This window comes from Haemaphysalis longicornis, unplaced genomic scaffold (genome assembly GCF_048455015.1).
Source record: "Haemaphysalis longicornis isolate Haplotype H1 unplaced genomic scaffold, Haemaphysalis longicornis Haplotype H1 scaffold_2, whole genome shotgun sequence".
Taxonomy (NCBI): Eukaryota; Metazoa; Arthropoda; class Arachnida; order Ixodida; family Ixodidae; genus Haemaphysalis; species Haemaphysalis longicornis.
This window is the reverse complement of record NW_027526295.1, coordinates 208236990-208259770: the sequence shown is the minus strand read 5'-3', so window position 1 is coordinate 208259770 and position 22781 is coordinate 208236990. Positions and strand designations below refer to the sequence as shown.

At 46.7% G+C, this 22781-nt stretch overlaps 1 protein-coding gene and 2 long non-coding RNA genes across 3 annotated transcripts in view; 1 reads left to right on the top strand and 2 right to left on the bottom strand.

The window, feature by feature from the left end:
- Window positions 1-1215: 1215 nt before the first annotated feature.
- Window positions 1216-22781, top strand: part of LOC144169832 (transcription factor Sp9-like) — a 199661-nt gene continuing 178095 nt past the window's right edge. The window contains exon 1 of the mRNA XM_077699196.1: window positions 1216-1654. The gene's annotated coding sequence lies outside the window, so the exon portion shown is untranslated. The remainder of the gene's footprint in view (window positions 1655-22781) is intronic.
- Window positions 9000-11243, bottom strand: LOC144169831 (uncharacterized). Its single transcript, XR_013322529.1, has 2 exons — window positions 11200-11243; window positions 9000-10711 (listed from the first exon to the last, which is right to left on the bottom strand). It is a non-coding gene; the product is annotated as an uncharacterized LOC144169831 (long non-coding RNA).
- On the bottom strand, window positions 11266-14003 carry LOC144169830 (uncharacterized). The gene is made up of 3 exons (XR_013322528.1): window positions 13115-14003; window positions 11735-11876; window positions 11266-11546 (listed from the first exon to the last, which is right to left on the bottom strand). It is a non-coding gene; the product is annotated as an uncharacterized LOC144169830 (long non-coding RNA).

The window sequence follows — 22781 nt, the reverse complement described above, 5'->3', positions numbered from 1 at the left end:
TATATCCGCGAATTTGTCACTACGGCTCTCTCCTGCTTCATTCTTTTACATTTTTTGAGCATCTTTCACGAGGCCAGTATGCTTCTCATTGTTAACGGCGGATGCCTTGCTTAGGCGGGTGCACGCGTGATGCGAGCGAACCGGGAATTTCGGGGCGCCCAACGGGGAACGTCTCTGTGGAAACACTGGTGATATATGTACGCAACAAGGGCTAATCGAAGGGCATGCGGGAAAGGAACGCTAGTGCAGGCTCTGTTATTAAATATAGTTATAGAATCGGGGATGCGCGAGATTTGCATAAATAAAGTTTCGGCCGTCTGCGCCTCTAATTGTTATTAATGTTATACTGGCTGCGGTAGAGGTAAAGTCTATCCGGCGAAAGACCTAGTTGGGTGAGTGTATTCGTAATCCCTTATGAGTTTGTTCGTATGGGCCGGAACTTATGGGCTGATAAGATAGCGCTTTCAGCAGCGAATGCGGCATTTTAGCCGCCAGGAATGAGTAAACAGTCAGCGTTTCTATTGCAGTTACGTTGAAGGGATACACAATGATCTCGCTTCATCAAGTTTTTTTGGCCTTTTTCTTTCTTTTTTTCATTCGTTTAGGTGCAGTAATTCGCTGCATACTGCTCCAAAGAACGACGACCGGCAGGCGCAAACAAGTATGCAGTCCTGCTAAATGGAATCTCGCCCCCGTGTCGTGTACGCGCAGCGATTCGTAAGGGCATTAAGCCATCCCGAAGCACCCTAGAATTACGACTTAACTAGCCCCTAAATCATGAGCTTGTTGTAACCGTAGCACGCCTTACGAACACGCCGATTCCACCATTAGGCACTCCGCCATTCGCAGGTCGGCGAGAAGCCTCACGCGCGCGCCTGGCGCGGCTTGCGTGCGGTGTTGGGTTACGCCGCCTTCCCTCTCCACAAACGCCGGCGGGCGAAGAGCGGCCGGAACATCCACGGCAGTCGCCGCCTGAGCCGCGGCCGACACACACAGCCGGCGTGGTGCAAGTGCGCGGCGAGAAAAGCCGCTCAAATTGCGCGCGCTCAGGCGCCTCTCGCGAGCGCCCACTCACGCGCAACGCCGCGGGACCCCGGCGCGCATAAACGCATGCAGAGCGGCATCACAAGGGCGGGCCGCCTTGGTGGTCCCAACTGGGCGGAACTAAACAGTGACGTCATCTTTCGCGCTCCTCCCCGCTCGCATGCCGATTCTGGCAGCGCCGCAGTCACGTATCTCGATAGGTGCGGTTCCCGCGTTCTCGGCGATGCCCGAGCGGCAAATTCCTCGCGCGCGATAATTGGAAGCGGTGTTATTTTCGGCGTGCAAATCCAGCGGCCACTGCTGTGTCGTGTCTCAGCCACACGGCTGTTCTGCTGCCATGTCTTGAACGCAGTGTCTCTCGTTTCACGCGTGTGCTCTCGGCGGAGTGTACAGTAGAAGTGAGTGGTGCTCCCTCCGACTTTTCCCTCGTTTTCTTCGCACCGGACAAGCGTCGCCGTCGATCCTCGTGGATGTGCGCGGACTACGGCAGCCGGCTCCCGCAGCGCGGGGCTGGCACGACCACCACCACCACCTCGGTCGTTCGTGCCCCTGTGGTCTCACGTGAGGCAGACGCCAACTGACGTCAGGTGTGACGTCACGTGGCATGTCGGTGAGTGTAACGTCCTCCCCTCTTTTGCACTCCTTATTCTTTTGTTTTCAGTCTCCCGGATAATAACTACTCTTACGGACCGCTCGGTCAATGTTGGGAGCCAAATTTGTTCGCCAACTCGTTTACGCGATCCTATACGAAGAGTCTGCTACAACCGGGGCCCACGGCCTGTTTAGGACACGCTGCCCTGCTGCCGCTGCCGCTATTATCTGCTTGAAGATCGCGGCGGTCGAAAGTCACGGAGATGACAAACATTTTCGATTACGGTGTTGTGCTTTTGTTTTCGTCGTGCTGCTTATCACTGCCCATTGTTATCTCGCAACTATTGTTCGATTACACCTTCGGACAACTTTCTCGTTGCCCTCTCGTATACCACTTACCAGCAGTTGCTCAAACACCGTGTACACAGAGCGCACAAATGCACTTACATAATCATAAAAAACAAAACAGATGTCTATACCACGCAGCGGAATTTAAACGTTTCGCTGTTGGGGCCTCTTATCCTTGTTTCTCGGTCAGCAACGTTTTTGAATCATGATTGTCGTGCCTTTTAGTTTGCTTCTGCTTGCGAAGTAATCCACATCACAAATATATTCGCTGCAGCAAAGGAATTGTTTAGAGGCGTACACCGCATGTTATGTATTGGTACCGTTCGCCGAACGAAGCTAATTTCGAGCAGTAACTATTGTCATTTACTCCACGCAATGCCTCGAAGACCTCATGATGCGGAGATTTTTACAGGACCTTCTAAGCCGCGCAAGGTGAATCCTGACATGTTAAAAAAATAATCTATGAATGAAATACTGTAAGCTATGATGAATGAACAACAACAACAAAAAAGAACATTGTTTTGCAAAACAACGAGTTTTTGAAATTATTCAACTGTCTGGATGTTTTTCCCTGCTTCTACGCAGCTGTTTTCTAAAACACTTGTTAGATGATCATCTTGCGCGTTCATTTGGAACGTCATTCTCCACTTAAGCTGAGAGATGTTTGGGTCATTCGCGCGTGCTGGTTTTAAAGCACCGGGCCATTTATGCGTCCCTATTCACCATGCCAGTCGACGTTGGCTAGAAAAACTGCGCATCGCCGTCAAATAAGAATGGATAAAAACCAACAAGCCATATTCCCTTTGCTTTGCTCCCCGGTTCTCTCATTTGTTCGTACTGACACATCCTGATATCGCTTCGCGTGCCATGTTTTACCTTCCTTCAATAAACAGAAAGAGTTTAAATCCAGTTTGACACTCTTAACCTGGTTGCACACAGCTTACAGCTAAATCACTTTCGACAAGTTATGTTCAAACATTACGCGATTTTATGTGGAACGTTCTTCAGAAAAACGTGAGAAATAACAAGGGTTCGCTTTATGTTTTGATTATCTATGTGGAACGCGAGAACGTTAAGACCATCATCTGGCACTTTACACTAACACGCTGCACTTACTTTTCTGTCGTTCCACTTCAACTATAGCAAAATGCGTCGCTTTCTGTTATTTCCGTACTCTTAAAAAAGAGTTCGTCGTTGTTTATTACCGTTGTTATTCGCTTATTTATTTAAGCGAACTCTTTTTCTCCCACTTGGAAAAGGAGTTCCTCTTACTAAAGGGTGACTACTATATATGTGCAACCGCGTTAACAGTGTAAGCTCTCTCCCTTCAGCGCGTATAGATCTTCGAGCGGCCCAGATTGCTGGGTTTATTTTGTGGTGTTTGTGACGAATTGAATGCGCATTATCAACTTTAATAACAACGAAAAAACAATGTAAAACATTGTTTGCTGTGTTTTTTTTTGTTTTGGGACGAATTTAATGCGCATTAGCAACTTTAATCACGAAAAAAAAACGAGTACAACATTGTTTGCTGTTCCTTAAAGCAAATAATAACATATATTAAAAACAGCAAATAACACACCTTTCGTAAAGGGCAGTAATGATTTGGTCTCCATATATAAATTGTGTCGTGCAATCTACATAAGCGAACGGTATCGTGCAGCGTCTCCGCCGTCTGTGCAAGCCTCAAGGTTATCGCATGAAGTTTGTAGCTTCATGGCATTTGCTACCAGGCAGCGCTCATACAGTAAGGTGGTGGTTTTGCTTTATTTGGTTTCGGTTTGTGTTTTTCGTGCCGCGCTTTTATTACCGAAGAGCTCAGTAAGGCTTTTTTTTTTGTACCATAATGCTCAGTGTCATTTAATTCACCAGTTTAAGAAGAAAAACATGTGTATTTACAATAAACTGTTGCATAATCATCAAGCGTCTAATTATTCCATGTGTATGGTTCATCTTTTCGTATACTCATTTATACACCGAGAGCAATGTTATTGTTCCGACAGTTTGGAAACATCTTGTTTGGTGGAATGGCTTTTGAGCGTCGTTTGTATTATTTCGCCTTTGACGGTAATAGTAACGATGCGCCTTGAGCGGAAATGATATCACTGTGAATGAACACATGTTTCGCGTTGCAAGGAGTACTTACGCGTTCCTATTAATTCTTTCGCATATTGTTATTTTTTTTTTACTACAAGCGCACGTTACTGCTTGGAAAAGCAAACGCATTTAGCGTTGACGTTAATACGGGTGTTCTTTTTCATGGCGCGTAATTTATCGGTGGTTTCGGTGTGCGCGGCATTCAGCGCCTGGCGTGTGCGCACATATGCTTGTCGTATCAGACCGCAATTACCCTACATCACTGCGCCACTGATTGCAGTCGTGACGGCGTTGAGAACCCTTGATTAACGGTTCCTACATTGCCTGATCCTTGGCCGCTTGTCGAGCGAGCATAAAGTGCATTCTCTCCACCTTTCGTTTTGTTTTGCCCTGTTTTTGTTTTATACGTCCTTCCAAGAAAAGGGGAATGTGGATACCAGGATACGATAAAAGTATTACGGTTTTCTTTTGAAAAAAAAAAACTGTCTTTAACTATTGTGTACGCCCAGGTGAGCAGTGCATTCCGTTGGTTTATTACGAGGGCCGCTGAATTTTCTGCGGCTTCGATTTTTCATTTGGCATTGTTTCATTTCTTCTATATGCCTATATGTCTAATGGCTCAGTCGCGCTGTGTTCGCCGCTCATATGGGGATGTGAACGAGTGAATTATAGAATGTGTGCAGAACTATATCTTCTAATTCCTTTTTTTTTTTCTGGTGGTAGGCATGGGCAGCATTCCAACCGAGCCCAGCTATGCTTACGTTGTCAGCCTAATATTGCTTTGATGTAAATCTCACTGTATGTCGTTCTGTTTGTGTGCAGAAACTGACCATTTGTTGGTGTTGGAAAGTTTTGAACACTCTTCTTCGTGTTGGACGTTTTTCGAATGCTGAAAGGAACGCTTACTATTGATTATCGCATTTTTGCGATGTCTATGCCGTAAATGATTTTGAAAGAGTTGTTAAGTCAACTTCTGCACAATATTGGCAACGCGAGCTGCGCATGAATGGTAAATTTATTATTTGTTTATTTTCAATACACTGCAGGCCTTTTCTGAGGCCCTATATCACGAGTGGGGAATATGGAACAATGGCGTGTGATCCTTGTTAACAAGGCAAGGAAATAGTAAAAGAGAGGCACAGAAGCAGTACAAGGAGTAAGAAAAAAACATACTACAGGCAAGGTTTGTACATAAGGCAGGTATTACAAACACGAACTGAAAAAAAAAGTAAACTATATATAAAGCAATACAACAAATCGAAATGGGGATAAAACAGGATGCAGCTGAGCGTTTACATGTTGAGATTGTTGACTGAGTTTTTAATGGGTACATTTTCTGACAGATATGTGGCTGGGAAGGGCATTTCAGTCTGCTATAGTTATTTGGGAAGAATGAATCGTTAAATTTGTCCGTTCGCGCATGGGAGTTTGTCTGCAAGATTAGTGATGTTGTGTAGGGTATTTACCTACCCGCATCCTTCAACCACTGGGTTAAAGGATGCGGGTAGATAGATGGAGTAGAGCGTTAGTCTGCAGAATTGGTGATGTTGTGTAGGGTCTTCAACTACCTGTATTCTTCAACCACTGGGTTAAATGATAAGGGTAGGTAGATGGAGTAGATCGTTACATTCCGATGTCAGCGTTAAAAGAGAAAATTAAGACACCTTCCTCAGAAATGCTAAGGAAGTTGGGAAATCACGACCTTTATATCCACTGTATGTAAAACGAACTGAAGGGCTGTTAATTTGCTCAAGCTTGTTAATAGTGCACCAGCTGTTGTACTCACATTTACGATATATTGTTAGACCAGTTCTGTGTACGCGTATGCGCGCGCGTGCGTGCGTGTGTTTATGTCTGTGTGTGCGTGTGTGTGTGTGCGTGCGTGTATGCGTGAGTGTGTGTATGTGTGTGCGCGCGCGTGTGTGCGTGCGTGTGTGTATGTGTGTGTGTGTGTGTGTGTGTGTGTGTGTGTGTGTGTGTGTGTGTGTGTGTGTGTGTGTGTGTGTGTGTGTGTGTGTGTGTGTGTGTGTGTGTGTGTGTGTGTGTGTGTGTGTGTGTGTGTGTGTGTGTGTGTGTTTTCCTCCGAGAACAACCGCTCCCGTGAGAGCTCGAGCACCGGAACGTATACGCTACAACCTCTCCTTATAAACAAATTTAGGAACTCTTCAACAAATTGCTATAATTATCTACAGTATGGAAACCATCACAGTGCAAAAAAAAATAGAAAAACAATTAATGGAAACTAAATAGTTAGGTCCCTATGTGGAAGTTGACAGCGTTTTGGTGACTGTATGCAATGACGACACCGCACAAAGAACTTTCGTTCCATGGTGCTGCCTTTCTCGACGTAATCTAGCGCTGTCAACACAATACTTTGAAGAGCTTAGAAGAAGGCTTACTTGTAGCTTCGAGACTGTATACCTTTGAGATTAGCCTGGTACATGCATACAGTATGTGGGTCTTAATGAGCCACAAAGCTATGTCGCGCCGAGCTATAGAAAAAGATTTCTTACGATAGCTCGGCTGAGCTCGATGTTAATGATGTATGCAGGTTAAAATTCACTACCTATTATCGGAATTTCTTTGGTTCTCAGACTACTCCCGTGCAGACGACGCGTCGATAATTGATTATCTGGAGACCGGTCTTGTTGATTTTGACAATGATGATGTATGCGCTCTCTGGGCACAGTTTTAAAACATGTGTGAATACTGTTTAGCTAACTTTGTCCCAAGCCGAAAAAAGAAAACTCACAAACAGACCCCCTGGATAAAGCGTAGTATTATTCACTTGAAACGTAAAATTAAACGTCTAAAAAAGGAGCGTGTGGATTCGACTAAAATCGGACCATTGCAGGCTAGATTCGCACAAGCTGTGCATTCTTCTAAGGATTATTATTTCCAAACAACTCTCCCAAATTTCATAAAAAATGACCCAGATAAATTTTGGTACCACTTGACGGATAAAAAAAAGCCTGTATCCGAAATGTTAGCAAATGACTCTATTGTTACGGACAAGGAGATTATAGCTGAGCATTTCAATATATACTTCCATAGCGTGTTTTCTAGCCTAAGTGTATATCCATCTGATGTTCCATCGTTTCACACGACAGAGGCCAACTTTGATTCGTACCCGGGTGTATTTTCCATGCTCTTAAAACTGAAAACTAAGAAGTCAAACGGTCCTGATAATATTCGAAACACCTTTATTTGCCGATATGCTGAAGTGATCGCGAAATATCTTGTGATTATATTCCGTGTATCTTTGATGTCTTCAAAGCTCCCTAGTGACTGGAAGGCTGCCCGAGTTGCACCGGTATTTAAAAAAGGTAACCGCTTGCTTTTTGAAAATTATCGTCCAATATCCTTAACATCATCATGCTGTAAATTAATCTAGCATATAATCGCAAACGTATCACCGAATATCTTGAAAATAATGCTGTCTTAACTGATTCTCAACATGGTTTCAGAAAGGGGTTTTCTACTGTGACTCAACGGCTCACTATAACTCATTCCTTTGCATCTATACTCTAGATAAAAACGGTAAAATTGATGTGGTATTCTTGGATATTAGGAAAGCGTGTGACAGGGTTCCTCATGACAGACTAATACTAAAATTAAACAATATTGGTCTTCCTCGCATCTTGGTTTTCTGGGTTATTGATTATTTAAAAAACCGAATTCAGTATGTTGAAATCGGGGATCAACGATCGGGCTGTCTTCCTGTAGCCTCCGGAGTACCGCAAGGGAGTGTCTTGGGACCCCTGTTGTTCCTGCTGTATATAAATGACATTCTAAGTGTAGTATGTTCATCTGTGCAAATTCGTCTGTTCGCAGACGATTGTGTTTTGTATAATGAAATTACTTGCCTTGAAAATCAACATGACCTTAATGACAGTTTGTTTAATGTTTTCCAATGGTGCAATCGCTGGGGAATGGCTTTGAACTTAGATAAAACTGTATGTATGCGTATAACCCGGAAGAAAAATCCACTTCAGTATACTTATACACCAAATGAGTCACCTGTACAGCAAGTTTCTGAATTCAAATAATTAGGAGTAACACTCACAAGTAATTTATCTTGGAATCAACATATTGACAATATTTCCGCTTCCGCCTTCCATAAACTGTCTTTCTTACGACACAAATAAAAGAACGCTCCTTCAGATGTCAAACTCCTGGCCTACCAATCAAGAATCCGACCAAAGTTAGAATATGCATGCGTACACTCTTAATCTGGATCCACATAAGATCCACTTAGTAACTGGAACTTTTTTGCAAAAAAGTTCCACTTATATATTTGGAACCGTGTTCCACATATCCTGAAAATGTAAGTGGAACAGTGCACCACATATTTTTGCAGCTATATTATCTGGATCGGCGTTCCAAATAAAAATATACGGATCACTGTTCCAAATAAACTGGTAGTGTAGGTTACTGGAACACTGATCCACGTAAAATGATTATGGCTTTATCCGGTGCGCCGTTCCAGGTACCTTCAGACCAGCTGTTTATATAAAACGGTGTTCCGATAGACGCTGAGAAGCTGTCTATGGGACTCCACTTTTCCAACATGTCTGCTTTCCTGTTGGTATAAACTGAGGTCATTTGCCAGGCTGGCGGATGCATTGGTATCAGAAGGAAACCGCAAGCACCATTCTAACGCAGCCTTGACATATGGCCCACAGTGATACCAACAATTGGAAAACAGAAACCGCCGCAGCAGTGTGGTCCCTGACAGTTCCCAACAGTTGCCTATCGGAGCACAGTTCTATATAAAAGTTGGTCTGAGATACCTGGAGCGGCACACAGAGACTTTGGCTTCATCCGCCGAATCCTGTTCTGGGTTTTGGCTGCATGTAAAAGAAACAAGACTCGCATTAAAATACACACCAAACCAACTATTAGCACTGATACAATGCTTTTAAAAACACTAAGGAAATTTTATTCGCTCGTAGTATTGCGTACATTTGAGATACGGAGACATATCTGTTTCCACTTGGGCAGAAAATGACCAGCGTACAGGATCAAATACCAAAACGATATCAAGTGGCCAAAACGATCTAAGTGGCATTTTCCTATTTTTGCTAATATTTACCATTCTTTTTTGCTAAAAACACGTGGGTAATAAAGATGGCTTTAAGCGCAACCGCGTCGCAAACAGACTTGTACATCTACCCTCGCAGTAACTCAAAAAGCATTACACAACAGTGAGCATAAAATATGCTGTTTTATGACATGAAATCAGGTACCGCAAATGCGGAAGTACCCACAGCGCTTGCCATACCATGTTTACGCATCCCGGTTCCAAAAAATGCAGTTTGCTATTAAATTGTAGGGAAAAGCCAAAAATACAAGCCATACACGGTTGGATTATCACAAGACCTGCAAGAATGTAGGAAAAGAACACCGGAGCCAATACTAACAATTTAACATTTGCACAGAAAAAATTACCGGAAGCATGTGGCACTATTGCACAACTAAAACATACACCATATATCAATATCAAGCTAACTGTAGCCAAAACCGACTATATACGCGCCCTGAAAAAGCCTTTCACTGAAGCCGCGTTCTTTCCCCGACAATTTGTAGCTATTTAAAATAACTTATCCAAAAAAAAAGCTCATAGCACCCAGTGTGAATCTTACAAAATTTTACAAACCAGATAGCTCGGAGCATGTTACGCATTTTAAAATTTATCAAGCAGCCTAACTCTAAAGACGTTATTAGTTCCCTCAAGAACAATTCAGACATCCCAAATAACCAAGCCAGGTAGCGTTGAAACATACAGGTGACCAATTTTACCAAGCGAACTTGGAAGCATTTTTCCAGCCGAAACATTTATCTGAGGTAAAATTCAGTTGCGTGCTATACAAACCCTACTATCATGACGACAGTATTCTTGTGACCAAAGCACTGCCTCTAACAAGCGAGAAATGCAACTTTGTCCAAAGTAAACAACTTTTTCAAGCCAAATATGTATATTTCGCATTCTTCTAGGGCTTAGGTGTCAGCTAAGATACAGTACAAAAATTGATTAATAAAACCCCAAACCGTCTGTGTAAATAATTACTCTCACGTTTGCATCCATCAACAGCAGCACTGCCATGGAAAAAATTTCGAGCTGCACTTGAATAATAAAAACGTTACAGTGCAGTGCCATTAGCTACATTAACAGAGTAACAGAGCAGCGGCAAAGGCAGCCTGCGCTTTGTGCCAATAATGAAAAATTGCAAAGGAAAGCACAACTTCACTTTTGCAGTTGACATGCCGCTTGCATCTACCAATCATTTGAACCACGACATATCTTTCCGAATAGGCTTAAACGTCTAACAATAATTCAAAACCCCAAGTAGAGTGACCACATCAAGTCTTTCAACAGAGCTTTAAATTTAAATGACACCAGGCCAATGTTAAATGGCCAAGAACTCTCTGCAAAAGTCCCAAGAACTCTCCAAAGTCGCATAAGTTTCAGGAGATTAAGATGAAATATACGGCGAGGAGGATGACCACATCTTGATGCGACAATGCAGGCGGAAAATTCATGACGTGTTTCTTGCAGACAATATTTACGCTGCCATTCTCTTCTCTCAAAATAACTGGACGTCGAGAATAACTGGACCACGTCATGTACCTTTAAGGAAGGAACAAGAAAATTTTGTTAGACGATGGCTTTAAATGAGTGAGTTGCTTAGGATACCCCTTTTATAGCACAGTAATTGATTGAAATATCAGCGATTTCTTGGTTTCTTTTCTGGGAATGCTGCTAACAATGTTCAAAAAATATTAGCACAGACTGTCAATGGCAGTTCTCTAATTTTGGAAAGCAACCGCATTGGGCGTGGCCGTGGCGCCGTATTATCACAGCAGCAACTCTCAATGTGAAAGCAAAATGTTTGCAAAACTTGAATGAAAAATAATAGTCTTTTTGTCCACATGTTGCAGCATCCGAAACAGGCTGAATGTGAAGGTATTTCCCAATTTGGAGTTCACGATTTATTCTTAACAGTAAGATTTTGCTACAAAGAAAACTACCACAAATTCAGTCCCGCAAAAATAAAATGCCATCTTCAATAAACACTACCATAAATTGAGTCCCACAAAAATAAAATGCCAACTTACCCAACTAAAATTAAGATGCAGGCGTTCCTGGCAGGGCCTCCTCGATGTGATTTTCCAGGTAAGTTTTGCCAACGTGTTCCCAAAAGCTCTTACTGTTGTTTTCACCTACAGGTCAAGTTGTCACTGAAATGGTGTTCCGAAGCCATTACGTATAATGCAACTACCTAAAAAGGGACCATCAAAGTTCCAGAACTGGGAGTGCGTACTTACTTGTAGAATGCAATGATTTCATCCCGTACAACGGTTTTCACGTGTTTCCTTTTTGTGAACACACGCCTTCAAGAACCAGGAAAATGGCAGTATGCATTCCTTGTTCCATTGTTTTAAGTCCCGGTCCGCCCTATTTCCTAGAAATAAAAACAGTATAAAAATATCGAAGCATAAATTTACGCTTCCCTCTAAGAAGGGAGTACTACAAGATCTCGTACAAGGCCTGATTAGTTGTGCTAAAATTTATTTTGCATCACGAGCCCTGGTAACGTTTTCAGGCGAAACAATTTTAAATATAAAAATATTTGAACATTTTTAGGCTCACCTGTCATTGCTCCATGCGGAGTGGTGAACGTCTGTATAATACGCAACACTCAAGAGGCACTCTTTCATGGCTTTATGACTTCCAAAATGCATTCACAATCTGTCACACTTGTCACGACGACGCCTCGGCGTGCCGAAGATGTCTTCAGCCACAGTGAATGCCACAGCCATGATTCCACAGGTATATGTAAGGAATGGAAATAATTCGTTTTAATTTCTGTTCTTCAGACAAAGGAAAACAATTGTCGCAAACTACCAGTGTAGAGACAAATTTCTCCACAGTCAGCCATAGTCTGCATCTGGACAGGTTACACAGATCGAATACAGAATGTAGCAATCTGCTTTCGCAGTATATTTTCTAAGTTCAAGGAAGCACAGAAATGGGTTAATGTTGGGTGCACAAAGTGATGCAAGAACTTATCACCGGAGCGTTGTCGGAAATTATTTCGACTCTCGGGTTGCCACCGACATTGACGGCGTAAAAATGCAAGAGTGGCTTATTTCTAACGCGGTTCGTGAAGTAGCAACCACTAATTATGGATATTGGATAATTATCCTGAAGTCTCAAGTTACCACTGACATTAACAGCATAGAAACGGCAGCACACTTTCTATATACCCGCTGCGTGTTTCCACATATTTCTTCCCCTCTACAAAAGAAACGTTTGTTACTGCGGTACTGCTAAGACAACCACTATCCCTTCCATTTCTCTACACTTCAGGCAATGTAAAATAGATCATCTCAATTGGTCAAAGGAATTAGAAGAAACATGGAACTGCATAACACACTGCACAGATAAACGTAAGCTGACGCCTTGAAAGCACATCAACACAACTCGAAATATCGTCTACCTTGCGCGCAACGGGCAAGGTCGAAGACTCCCGGTCTGGTAAGCACAGTAAATGGCATTCTACTCATCAGACTAACACAACGCCGCAATTACCACGCAAGTTTTAAAAATACCAATAAATCTAAGGACGGACGCTCCGACAAACTTGCTTGGAAGTTGTACACGTGTGCACGCGCGATTATCGCGAGCGACTAACCCGAGAAGATTCGCTACCGCAGACATACACAGCTACCGTCAATATACAACTAAGCAAAGCCACACAGTAAGGGAACATCCACTCACGAAACGCGCAAACCAGGAACTTCTGACGTACGCAGTCAGAAATTTCCAGCCGACTCTGACCCACGAACACGGGAGTTTTGGTAAATTACGGCTGCAAACGTTTCTCCAACACAAAATGTTACACGCCGCGACCACAAGCATGAACGACACACGAACAACGGGCATAGACGCGGTATGTTTATCGGACGCAGTTAACAAGGATGTCACTGAACAACAACCGTTACCAGCACATAAATAAGCAGCACTGACCTTTTTTTGCGCCTCCTGGCAAAACTCCACATCGTCGAGCAGGAAATACAGCCCAGGGATATGAAAAAAATTCGCAGTTGCACGCCGCAATCAACCCAATTTAAACTGCTAACGGCGCTAACGGTTCTCGCCAGCGTGACCGAGAATTTCTTTAGTAAATATCAGGCGCATCGCGCGAGCAATTGAGAAACCCGCTTGGGAGTGCCACTGGTGGCGCTGCATGCGGAAGACCGTAAAATTAGCGGAGGGAATCCTGGAAGATGGGAGCGCTGCTGTCGTTTAAAGTGTTGACGCAGTCCCGATTTTCATCCGTCGTCATCGTACCCGTTGCAGCCCCACTGTACCGTGAATCAACGCAAAAACAGCTCTGCCGTGCTGCTGCTGACGCATGCGCATTGAATGCGCTACTGGAGTGGCGGTCTTTTCCTCATGGCTTCGGCGTACTTTCGTTCTCGCGGAGGCTTTGGCGATGCGCCCGCATAAGAACTCATACAAACTCGGCACACGTGATGGCTTTTATTGGATTCGGAAAACGGGCGTATGCGTCTAAGCGGACGTTTACGCCCGCTGAGGCCGAAACAAAGCTCAGATAATAGCCGCGTTAGCGCGTTAGTACTGGCTAAAGTTGTTTCTCGCGGAGGGTCGTGAGTGCGTGCGATATCCGAGCTTAACTTTGGATGACAATTTCTCCGTTACTGTTTACAATGAATGCAAAAGGGCGTGGCTTCATTTACTGCTTTTCTTGACAACAAGCCTTTCCGTAGTCAATAAAATATACTGCGACGCTCTTAGATACCGACGTTATATAAAGCTACTTACAGCTAATTAGTAAGTAATAATACATCGGCCCGTTTCCCAGCCCTTTTCCCTCCTGAACACCAATACTACAGGAAAACAGCAACTGGGGAAGCAGCTGGAGAAGGCGGGTCATTCAATGAACTTCAATTACTATGACAAGACACAACAACAGCAAGTGAACTCTGCGTATTTTTGCCGTTACTGCACAGCATAATTAGGAATTACAATGTCATTTCAGCATTAATACATACAAAATAATGCAGGTATCACGTGGTATATCTAGGTTTAGTTCCGTTCACCCAGTCAACCGCTCTTTGCAAAGAGGCTCTTGTTTTTGCTTGTGGAAATTAAAAAGGGACTCACATGTTAGCATTCCTATCGGACTTACTACGTCATGACCAACGGACTTAAAAACCATCGAGCACCAATACGAATAGTTTTACAAATACATACCGATATTCACAACGGCCTTGTTTGCTTATTATAGATATATGTCGCTTCTCTACTGAAACAAAGAAATAAAACTCTCGCATGGTGAGACCGCTAGCACCTTCCAGTGAAGACTGGATAAACCAAAATGCGTTTCTTGTTTTTTTTATCTCTGCGAAGAAATGATATACAGCAGACTCCCGTTAAGACGAACCCGAACGGACCGTAAAAATGTATGCGTATTATCCGAAATTCGTCTTAAGCGGAGGTGTATTGCATTGTGGACGTTACAAGAGAAAAATGTTGTGGTTCTTAATCAGTGTTCGTTTTAACCAAGTTCGTCTTAACGTGGGTCTACTGTATTTCTAGAAGAAGCAAACCAGGTCGTTAGTGTCATTTCTGTGAATTTGTAAAACTTTTTGTATCGGTACATGGTGCTTTTGAATTAGTAAGTCTCATGAATTTGCGTCATGAATTAGTGAGTCCCATATGAATTGGATCAGGTGAGTCACCCTTAATAGCATGCACGAGACGAAAAATGCTAACGAACATCCAAGCATATATAACTGCATTCGTGACATGCTGCGTGCAGTGTAAAATGCGGCACAGTCGGTTAACACTATGTATATACCGCATCAGGGCATAAATAAAGTGGACTAAGTACCTATTTTACAGCAGATTGTAGCCATTCATACGTTCCTGTAAAGCACTTAAAATTGTGCACGTACTACAACACAGCGAGCTGATGGCTGAGCATTGAGCAAAAAACAATGTTTCTGCGACGCTTTGTGAACCAAATGCAGAACTTGCAATAGTCTCAACAACTATATATATTTCTTTATGAGGTATCCACAAAAGCCCAATGAATTCTTCAGCACTACCACGGCTCTATCCCAAACGCAGAAGGAGAACCTGGGGACATCTGGTCCTTCTGAAATTCAAGTCATTGGTGATTTCAGACGTACTGCGCGTCTGCAATTAGCAAAAGACGATATTCACTAAAGTGGTCTGAGCGCCGCAGACAACCTGAAAGGGGTTCGTGAAATTTCTATTTTCGCTAAGATACCCTTTTCTCGCACCTTTCATGCTTTGTACGGTGTTGTTATAGCAGTGGACATATTGTTTTCTGTCAAATAACGTCACTAAAAATACGTCTTAGCCGTCTTATATAAGTAAACTTCTCTAAGACAGTTCCATAGATATCGACGAAGTTTATTAAATTTTATGTGGTGCGTGCGTGTGTGCGTGTGTGACTGCATGCATGTGTGTGTGTATGTGTGGGTGCGCGGGTGTGCGTTCGTGTCTGTATCTATGTCTGTGGGCGTGTGCGTGCAAGTGCTTGTGCGTGCGCTTGTGCGCCAAAGCGCGTCAAATATATATGTGGTTCATTGTTCCAGTTAATGCACGATTCAGTGCATACTTCACTGCAGCGCACAAGTTATGTGGAACAAGACACGAGCAAAAAATATACAAAAGCACTGTCCAAAATTTTTACTGGGACATAAGTGGAACAGTAACTGGAACGGCCGACAGCGCATCCCCTCATTTATTCGGTTCCACATAATAAACACAAACCTAAAGAAAACAAATGGACAGTTCCAGATAAGATCCACTTATATCTCTCGTTCCAGTTATTCTTCGTTTGGATCCAGATAAAAATATGTGGATCGCCCCGTTTAACTGGAACTTACATGGAACCAGATTAAGAGTGTAATATGGGACCCGTTCTCACAGAAAAACGTCAATAAACTAGAAAGAATCCAAAGAAAAGCTGTAAGGTATATATACTCTAAGTTTCGTCACACTGATTCACCTTCTGATTTAATTAGAGCTAATGGCATTGAACTCCTTGAGTAACGACGGAAGACATTTAGGCTTGATTTTCTTTCCCAACTTCTTCAGAGACAAACAGCACTAGACCCCACACAGTACCTGACACCCATATCGACAAGGCACACGAGACACCATCACCCCGGAACCCTAACACCTTATTTTGCACGGACAGATACATTTAAAATTTCTTTTTTTCCACGAACAGTGGAAGAATGGAACTTTCTAAAAGACTCTGTGTAAAGATTCACTTTGGTTGTTTTGCTAACTGTGTATTGTTGGGTCTGTAAACCTGTACTTGTATGTTGAACTCTTTCCTTTCTCCTTTTACATTTCTACGTGACTTGAGTGCCTGATATGTACTTGCTACTTGTACGGTGCCCACCTGCTTGGACCTGCGAAGGTCTGCAGTATGCAATAAATGAAATGAAATGAAATGAACGCATGCCATGCACCATTTCTTCGGACACTTTTTTTGCCGGTGTGTCAGGAGCGCGCATTCAGGTGCATCTTCCATGCATATCCGCGAGAAAAAAAATATTTATCATTATATTGTAACCCGCGGGAGAGCGCAAGGCTTTTGTGCTGCGTGAACGTTTTTCGTGGGGGAAAGGGCACCAGACAGTGATGTCTTACGGTGATTTGCAGAGGCTTGGTAAGTAGTGGTGCCACTCCACCGGCACTATAATTGTCTCCAACGCAAAGGTTATAATGTGAAGGAACGCTCGCGTGTTTGAGATTTCGGCGCATGTTAAAGGTACCGAGGTGGTCAGAATTAATCTGCAACATCGGTTGTAGGCGGACCAGTTGGTACATGTTTCTGAGATTAACAGCGCGAAAGAACGGGACAACAGAGTAGTAGACTAACACGCGCTGTTAATCTCAGAAAAATTAATCCAGAGCCCTCAATTACGGCGTGCCTCATCTCCTGTGTAGCGTCGGCGCGTTAAACCCTGCAATCAATCAATCAAATATGTCAAGGATTTGGTGATGCGGTTCCTACAAACCCACTGCACAACAACTCATCAGAAAGATTCGGTGCCTATGGGGTCCGTAGGGATTGCAGTAAAAATAAGAAAACCATGCACGTTAAGATTAAATGCGTGCGCTAAGAGGTAATTTTTCACGAAATTTTGAAGGGCGTGAAAAAAAACTTCTTTTTCTTGTTTTTTCCCCGGAAAAATATGAAAAATTGAAGAAAAAGGATTCCGCACAGAGCCTCCTGGATCGGCTGGTGTCCCTGTGCGCAGCCCGCCATCTCCTCTGTGGTGACTTCAACGCACACCACACTGCGTGGGGAGATGGCCGGATGGACGCTCGCGGTGAGCATCTGTTGGACGCCATGCTGCGCCTCAACCTGTCTGCGCTGAACACTGGTGAGAGCACTTTCCGGCGTGGCAATTCCGCAGCCACCGCCATTGATCTCACCCTAGTGTCAGCCGGGGTTGAGGCCACCTGGAGGAGGGAGCCCAGCACGTGGGGCTCCGACCACTACCCACTGCACATCGCACCACCCGACAGGACAACCAAGCGAGCCGCACTGCACTACGTCACCCACTGGGACCGGTTCCGGCGCTGCCTCGCCGAGCAGGACCTGGGGGAAGGAGCCGAGCTGTTCCGGGGCCTGGTTTGCTGCGCCAGGCAATCCACACAGAGCTGCACAGTAGCCGAGGGGGCCACCACGCCGGACCTGAAGCTGCTGCAGCTGCGGGCGGTGCGCAACCGTGCGGAGAAGAAGGCCCAGCGCTCTGGGGAGCGGGCGGACTGGACAGCGTACCGGCGAGTGGATGCGGCGTGCCGCCGTCACGCCAATCGCCTGAGCCGGCAGCGCTGGGCCGAGCTTTGCGTCAGCTCGGAGGTCGACCCACGCTGCCGCCGCCTCTGGGGCATCTTCAACTCCATCCTGAAACCCCAGAGAAACCGCAACCCCCTGGCTGCCATGGCCATCCGCAAGCAGGCCAGCTTTGCGGAGTTGGCTGACCTCTTCGCTGCACAATTCCTGCCGCTACACCAGGCGGAATCAGGGCCCGCTGCTGCTGTTGCTGGGACGGGGGAGGTGCACCACCCCCTGAACAACGCCCCCATCACAGAGACTGAGCTCCGCAGTGCCCTCCGCAGCTGCAAGCGTAAGTCGGCGCCAGGAGCGGACGGCCTCACCTACCAGATGATGCGCAATCTGGATGAGGTGGGGTTCGGCCGACTCCTGGCCGCCTACAACGTCATATGGGACACGGGCCAACTGCCACCTGAGTGGCTGCTGGCCATCTTGCGGCCCATACCAAAGCCAGGCAAGGGCCTTGTGGCAGTCACGGCGTACCGGCCTGTGGCCCTCACATCCTGCGGCTGCAAGCTGCTCGAACGGGTGGCACTGCGGAGGATGGAGGCCATCGCTGCGGAGGAAGAGGCCATCCCCGAGCAGCTGACGGGCTTCCGGAGGCACCGAGCAGCCACCGACTCCATCGCCGACGTCGTGGCGGCCCTTGAACACGCCAGGGCCACCAAGCAGGTGGCGGCCCTGGTGCTGCTGGACGTGAAGGGCGCCTTCGACAACCTGCAGCGTCATGCCATCTCCCTGGCCATGGAGGAGGCTGGCATTGCGGGCAAGCTGCGGGGCTTCGTCGAGGCGTTCCTGACGGGGCGCACAGCGCAGGTGCAGGTGGGGGACGCCCTGTCGGCTCCCCGGCCGGTGAACGTGGGCACCCCACAGGGCTCCGTCATCAGCCCCTTCCTCTTCAACCTGGTGATGGCAGCCCTGCCAGGCTGCCTGCCCAGAGGAGGGGGCCACCGAGTGTACATTTCGGTGTACGCCGACGACATCGCCCTGTGGGTGCTGGGGCCGAAGGGTCAGGGCCGAGCCATTGTACAGCAACTGCAGGCGGCCATGGAGGCAGTTCGTGCCAAGCTGGCAGGCGTCGGCCTACAGCTGTCGGCGACAAAGACCGACGCCATGCTGGTGCATCCGGATGCCGCCGCCCGTGGATGGACCCGGCGCCTGACCATCGATGGCGAGGAGCTCCAGTGGAGGACCAGGGTGCGGTACCTGGGGCTCACCCTGGACCACCGACTGAACTTCCGGCAGGCGGCCAAGGAGCTCCGAGCCAGGGCGCAGCTGGCCACCACAGCAGTGCGCAAGATGGTGGCCCGGGACAGCGGCTGCTCGCAGCGGACGGCCCTCCGGCTGTACAGTGCCTCGGCGGTGGGTCTCCTTATGTACGCGCTCCCACTGGTGACCCTGCGGAAACCCACCTGGCGGCAGCTGGAGGGAGACCACCGCAAGGGGGTCCGCGCTTGCCTCGGCCTGCCCCAGAGCTCACCGTGCGAGAAGACGCTGGCCGAGGCGGGGGCGTGGACCCTAGAGATGACAGCTGACTTGCGGGCACTTGGCCAGATTGACCGGCTGAGACGCGCCGAGGGGGGCGGTCCGCTGCTGCGGCGGCTGAAGAGCCACCACCACTCGCGCATGGGGCGCATGCTGATGCTCTACGAGGAGGTGGTGGGCCCCGTGGACGCGGGACCTCGTGGCCCCGCTCCAGCTCTGGCAGCTGACGTGCGGCTGGACCTTCCGGGGCTGCACAGCAAGCGGCGGACACCCCACTGCGGGCAACTGCAGCTGGCCCGGGGTGTCGTCTGGGGCGACCTAGACGGCCACGCCCTAGTATACACAGATGGCTCGGTGCGGGAGCAGCAGGGGTCAGCCGCAGCGGCCGCCGTGCTGGGAGAGGCCACCCGACAGGCGCGGCTGTCCTATGCCTCTTCCTCGGCCACGGCTGAGCTGGTGGGGGTCGGACTGGGCCTGGACCTGCTGCTGGAAATGGAGCCCTTGCCCGAGCGCTGCGCCCTGCTGTGCGACTCCCGAGTGGCCCTGGTGCGTCTTCAGGACGGAGACTCGCACTCCCTGTTGGTGCGTGGCATCCGGGAGAAGGCGGCACAGCTGGCGGACCGGGGCACTCAACTGTGCCTGCAGTGGGTCCCCGCCCACATTGGTCTGGATGGCAACGAGCGGGCGGACGAGCTGGCCGCCGGGGCACACGCGCTGCCTCCGTCGGACATGGTGGCTCAGGCGGCAGCGGACGACGCCCGCCTGCTCATCCAGCGACACATCCGGACCAAGCATCCGGACCCGCGGCTGCGTGTCGGAGGGGGCCTACCGCCTGTGCGGGCCTCACGCCTGCCTCGACGACTGCGCTCGGCCATCCTGCGCCTCCGAGTGGGGGACGTGTGGACGGCGGAGCGGAAGCACCGTCTGGGGCGGGCGACCAGCCCCTCCTGCACCCACTGCCGAGCGCCCGTGCAGTCCCTGCCGCACGTGCTATACGAGTGCCCCAAGTTTGCGGCAGGGCGGGCAGAGCTGCTGGTCGTGCTTCACGGAGCGCGGCCACTTGAGGACCTGCTTTGGCCCCCGGGCAGTGCTAGGGAGCGAGACAAAGTGCTCGAGGCCCTGGGTACATACCTGCGGGCCTCGGGGCTGCACAGCGCACTCCACTACAACTCTGCCTAGCTGCCCAGATTGTGGAGGAGTGCTGCTGCTGAAGCAGCTTCTGTACTTGTGTGTGTGCGTGTGTGACCCCTTTTACAAGTGTGCTGTGTCCTTTGTAGATTCATGTGTTGTCTATATCTGTAGTGTTTCTCTGTAATGTTAATTTTCCCAGTGTGCAACCCTTTTTTTTTCTCTCTTCTGTGTTTTATATTTACCCTTATTCCCCTTTTTCCTTTTTTTTCTCTTTTGTGTTTTATATTTACCCTTGCGCGAGTTACATGCATTGTAATGTCAACCTTCTCCCCCTATCCTCCTATTCCTATGTATTTTCTCCCTTTCCTCCCCCTCCCCCCCTACACCAGCTGGCGTTCCGGTGTCCGCCCCCTAGGCGAGACAAACTACGCCTGTTGGTGGCTTTTCCTTTTCCTAAGTACAATAAATACATACATAAAAAAATCGACATAATTCCTAAGGTAAGGAAATAGAGGAAAATTAGGAAATAGGCCTTACATGTTCCATCAAGTGCGAAAAGTGACCGTAATTGCTGGCGACTACACGAATAAAAACAAATTACGGCCGCTGTAAGAAAAAAAAAATATGCATAGAAACACATTTGGGTTCAAACGGGATTTGAACCCGGGTCTCCAAAAGCCGCACCTAAGAGTGGTCACTACAGCCCTAACCCATTATACCGTGCCAGGATGGAACAAGAATTATCCGGATGCGTGCCGCATGACAGGCGGACATGACGCCGCCGCAAACACGATGCAGCGGTGAAGAAGTCTTAGATAGTCGCTGGCGTTCGCCTTCAAATCACCTGAGACACGTAAGTGCCCGATATTTTTTTTTCCGCTAAGACTTATAACAACGTATTTGTTTCATGTGAAAGTCCCATCGGAGCTTCCGCTCTCAAAATCTTCACACGATTTCACGTCAAATCATCGATTTCAGGAAGCGTTTTCCTCAGTGAAGGTTGGTCGCATCACGGCGAATTTCCCTGCAGATGCTCTGTTGGTGTGTTTTAATGCTCTCCTGGCTGGGAAAAAAACGAAAAATACCTTTTTTATAATGCTTTTTTGTTTTTTTAAACCTTTCCCATTTCCAGCGTGCGCCATGACGAAAGCTAAACATGGTATATGAAACGAACTTAACGTATAACAGCCATAACGAATCTGCTCGTCACACGATAGCAGACGACAGCTCCCATTCCAGCCGTTTAGACATTGTAGGCACCCCGGCTGCGAATGCGTACAGCTTCTCCAATTTATTTTCAAACACAAACCTTATTGATAATGTGAACATTATTGAATTCACCATCATTCACCATACTGCAATGGAATTTATGACGACATTGTGGATGACAGCATGCTGAAAAAGACCATGGCGGATGACGGCATGCTGAACAAGGGCATTCATGCATGATGGAGAACGGCATGACAGATGGCGGAATTGCAGTAGCCTTAGGCATGCGGGAAATAAAACAGAATCGATGACGACACGAAAAAAAAAAAAGTCAGTCTGCAGATGCTGACTCGTAACTCATTTCGTTCGCTGCGTACAAATTTATGCGACAGGTTCACAGCAGACTGACTCAGCTGGCAGACAGCACTTGTGTCTTTGTCCTGTTTATTGGTCTCGTTATCCTTTTTTTTTTTTGCTTTTGCTATTCCGCCACAATTCTCGGAAAATTCACCAGGCAGCCACTTCATGGGAGTTGATTTGGAGTTCTGTACTCGGTGCACTCGAAAATAGTCAACGAAACAAAATTGTTTTCAACTTTGGCTACATACCGTCACGCTATAAGTGTGCGATAGCACTTTGTTAGGCCCCACGTACATACTACGTACGTACGTACATACATACATACATATACACATACATACATACATACATACATACATACATACATACATACATACATACATACATACATACATACATACATACATACATACATACATACACACATACATACATACTTGCGCACAATATTATGTGAAGAAGTTTATTTATCACGTCACACACATACATGTATACACTTGCTCGCACTGAAATCCCTTGCCACCAGATTAATGAAAATGACTTTGTATTTAGGCTGTCTACGTTTCACGTATCATTTACGGGAAGAAGTTT